Raw genomic sequence first — 4,421 nt, 5'->3', positions numbered from 1 at the left:
GAAGGAGGTTTGGCATGTGAAGGTGCCAGCCGTTGTAAGGGTCTTTCTTTGGAAAGCCTGCAACAATATTCTCCCTACAAAGCTTAACCTCCAGAAGAAAGGGGTCGTGGAGGACCCTTTATGCCCTATATGCAGGTTGGAGGAGGAATCAGTGGAGCACATATTATGGAACTGCGAGTCGGCGAGAGACACCTGGGCTGCTTGTAACAGGAAAATCCAAAAATGCACTAACATGGAGATGTCTTTTGCTAGCATCTTCACGTTTCTGGCTGGGAAACTGGATGAAGGGGAGCTGCAATTGGTGGCCACTATGGCGAGAGGCTTGTGGCTGAGGAGAAACAGAGTAGTCTTCGATGGAGAATTTACATCACCCACTGGTATTCTAGAATCAGCCGTATCCCAACTTGAAAATTATCATAAAGCGGAGAGGGGAAGGAATATGGAGCGGCCAATGCGGAAAGCCCCAGAAGTCACGACATGGACTAAGCCCCGAGAAGGTTTCGTGAAGCTAAATTGGGATGCTGCCATCGACGCCACGAGGCAGAAAATGGGAATTGGAATTATTGCACGTGACCACACCGGCACTGTCCTGGCAGCATTATGTGCATCGCGACCGCTTGTTACTGATCCAGCAATTGCAGAAGCCATAGCTGCTTGGAAAACTACGGAAGTCTGCAAGCACATGGGGTTCTCCAAAGTTATCATTGAAGGAGACTCACTCGAAGTGGTTACAGCTTTGCAGGGGACTGATTGTTGTTGGAACAGATTTGGTTCCCTGGTAAATGATGCAAAGGCTTATTTCAACACCCTCCAGGAATGGCACGTGAGACATACCAAGCGTCTGGCAAATAACGCAGCCCATTTGCTTGCTAAACAGGGGCTAACAGTTACTGAAGACTATCTATGGCGGGATGATTTCCCTCTTTGTATTCAGCAAACTGTACTCTCAGAAAAAGGGCCTATTTAAACCCTTAGCAATGGAATCCCAATTCAAAAAAAAAAAAATAAAATAAAATAAAAGATGGGGCTTTAAAATAAAAAGGAAATCTAACTTGCCACGTGTCAAGCCATGGTTGAATGGGAGAAGATAACATTATCTTCTCCCCTCTCCCAAACTCACGTGCAGCAGCCCCCCATTCTTTCTTTCTTTCCTCTCTTCTTTCTTTTCTTTCTCTTCTCTCTTTCCCTTCTTCTCACACACACACACTTGGCCGAATGAATGAGAGAGATTATGAGATTGAGAGAGGAAGAGATGCAGACCGAGCTCGAGAGAGAATGAGACTGAACGAGAGAGAGAGCTGCTGTCCGAAGAAGAAGAAAGAGGAAGAAAGAAGAAGAAGAAGAAGAAGAAGAAGAAGAAAGTGAGGAACGAAAATGGAATTTTCGGCCATAGATTGTTGTTGGGTAAATCTCTAACCTTCCTCTTATGATTTTCTGTTCTATCCATTAGATTAGAAGCTTGAAAGCATGTTTATTTGGGGAATTTCTAATTAGGTCCGAAAATTGGGGAATTTTAATTAGAAGCCTAGTTCCTAAAATTAGCTTGGGGCTTTTATGTGTTATAAATTGCTATGCATTATACAAGTTCTGGTTTATGGAATTAATGGGTTAAACTCTAATTTTACCTATTGATAAAGTATGAACATAAACCCTAATTTTATATAGTATGAATTAAATTGGGGCTTTTGGTATGTGAACACTAAGAATGTTGTTTGAATGGATTAATTACATTTAAAGTGTTAATTAACCATAGGCTTTCATGGGTTTAATAGAAATTGATGAATATGGGTTTAGGTTCTAATGTCATATTAGAATCATGGTAATTATCGTAAGTGCTTATGAGTATTATAAATTGGGGTAAATGAAAATGATAATGGATATATATTTATGTTATGTATGATAAAGGAGTAAATGAGCATTTAATGTAATGAGTAGTAAATAGATAAGTAGATGGGTATAATGGTAAACATGTTAATAAACATAGAGTATGATAAGGTTATGTAATAAAATGATTTAAGATGAGATGATTGTACATTATTGGTTGCCCAAATATAACCTTAAGGCATTAGAGTATTATATGTATAAATTGGTTATGTTGTAAAAATGCATAACTAGACTTTGGATTCACTTAGTATTGCAATTAAATATATATGGTAACCTTGGGTGTCTTAGTGTAAAGCAATTAATTAGAATAAGGCCTTAGTTGTGTTGGCTTATTTGGAGGGTCTTTGGTGCTTAGTTAATGTCTAGGAGAGTAAGCGATGTAGTGAGAGATGCTTGTGGGATGCAAGTATCTTGGTGAAGTTTGTATTGTTAGAGCCTATAATAGAGTTTAACTATGTGTTTATCATGTAAATATATAGGTACTCACAAGTGGGTCAAGGTCGCTAAGAGAACCCAAGCGGATCAAGGTAAGTATTTTACTTACTAGGCAAAAAGGGTTCTATTTTTAAAGCATAAAAGATGTTTTGGTTGAACGATTGATGTATGATGTTTGAGATACTATGATTATTGGTGATATTCTATGGGATGTGTTGGATGAATGTTTGATGTAATGTTTCTATGAGCTTTTATGGATTTGTAAGATAATGTGATGATTATGTTGTCATGAGTATTTCGATGATTCGTATGGTTTACGACATGATTCTATGATTTTATGATATGAGTTATGAGAGCATATGAGTTCAAGGATTTATTGACATAAGCATGCATAGCATATGATTGCATGAAAATGATGTTAAAAGTAAGGTAACTAGTCTTACTTTGTAGATGGCCCAAGTAGCGGCAAGCAAAGTAAGGTTAGGGGTAAATGATGATAAAGGAAAGGTAACTAATCTTACTTTGTAGATGGCCCAAGTAGCGGCAAGCAAAGTAAGGCTAGGGACAAATGATGTTAAAGAAAAGGTAACCGGCCTTACCTTGTAGATGGCCCAAGTAGCGGCAAACAAAGTAAGGTTAGGGACAAACGATGTTAAAGGAGAGGTAACTGGTCTTACTTTGTAGATGGCCCAAGTAGCGGCAAGCAAAGTAAGAACGGTCCTTGTTTTGTAGATGGCACAAGTAGGGGCAAGCAAAACAAGGATTGGCCTTACTTTGTAGATGGCACAAGTAGGGGCAATCAGAGTAAGGACAGAGACAAATGACGTTAAAGGAAAGGTAACATGGTCTTACTTTGTAGATGGCACAAGTAGCGGCAAGCAAAGTAAGAATGGTCCTTGTTTTGTAGATGGCACAAGTAGGGGCAAGCAAAACAAGGATTGACCTTACTCTGTAGATGGCACAAGTAGCGGCAAGCAGAGTAAGGACAGGGACTAATGGTACACAGTGAAACAAGAAACAAGAATGACAATGATGAGCATGAGCTTGCATGGTATATGAATGTTATGATGATGATGATGATATATGATTCTTGCATTGTTGCATATGATGATTTTTATGCTAGACGTATCGGTATGCATACGAGACGGGAGATGGAACCGTGCGTATGTATATCGTTATGGATAGACGATGGATGGTGAGTTTCCATATGTTTTATTGTTAAGCTATAAAATATGTAAGTATGTATAAAGTTAGATGGGTTAGTATGCGCATGTTCCGAGAGCGGAAGATCGGGCTTACGTATACTTTCACAACTAACCTAGTATGTTTTCAAATGATGATTCTTTTCGAAAGCCTAGTGAGTTCTATATTGCTGAGCGTCTCTATTTTATGGAGACGGCGGGCTCATGAAATCTACCTGCATCATGGGTTGTGGTGATTCTCATGGTGCAGACGATGTTGTGGATGCAGGTACAGAGATGGTAGATGAGGATCCTGTTGCCATGTATTTGGGCCACGATGTTTGAGGCCTTGATGCGTCGGGGGTTGATTTTGTTGGACTAGTTATTAGTCCTCTTTGTTAGAGCATTTATGTATATGCTTAGATGTTGGTATTTTGTATATGGCTCATGTCACATGTGATACTTTGTTTAGCCATTCTTCTGTATGTAAAACATTATTCATATAGGTGTATGGTCAGCTCAAATGTGTTAAGTTATGTCTATGTTATTTATATTCCGTTGCAAAGATACAAACTCTGATTAATCATGGATGATGCATATAGTTCTGTAAGACTTATGATATTGTCAATTAGGTTAATGCATGGGTTCGTGGCATACTGCGGTATCGCCATGCCACTGTGACAATCCGCTTTGTTGTGAGTTATTAGTTTTTGAAAGAAAAAAAAAAATTAATCATGCTTTTATCAAGCGGGTAGTCACACCGGCTGTGCCACGTCAGCATGCTGAAAATGTACATGAATGTCACCACCAATGCCCACGTCCTACCCCGCAGGGGTCTACCCTTCCACATGATGTGGAAGTACCGGTCTATACCCTTCTGGCTCCATATCAACCCGGGGAGACGAATGTAAAGTGTGGGTT

At 39.5% G+C, this 4,421-nt stretch overlaps 1 long non-coding RNA gene across 1 annotated transcript; it reads left to right on the top strand.

Annotated features, from left to right (window-relative positions):
- Positions 1-1,215: 1,215 nt before the first annotated feature.
- On the top strand, positions 1,216-4,011 carry LOC132168420 (uncharacterized). Its single transcript, XR_009438869.2, has 3 exons — positions 1,216-1,404; positions 2,364-2,411; positions 3,790-4,011. It is a non-coding gene; the product is annotated as an uncharacterized LOC132168420 (long non-coding RNA).
- The last annotated feature ends 410 nt before the right edge of the window (positions 4,012-4,421 follow it).

The sequence above is a fragment of the Corylus avellana genome, chromosome 1 (genome assembly GCF_965113065.1).
Source record: "Corylus avellana chromosome 1, dhCorAvel1.hap1.2, whole genome shotgun sequence".
NCBI lineage: Eukaryota > Viridiplantae > Streptophyta > Magnoliopsida > Fagales > Betulaceae > Corylus > Corylus avellana.
The sequence above is the reverse complement of the archived record's forward strand: the minus strand, read 5'-3'. Positions and strand labels throughout refer to the sequence as shown.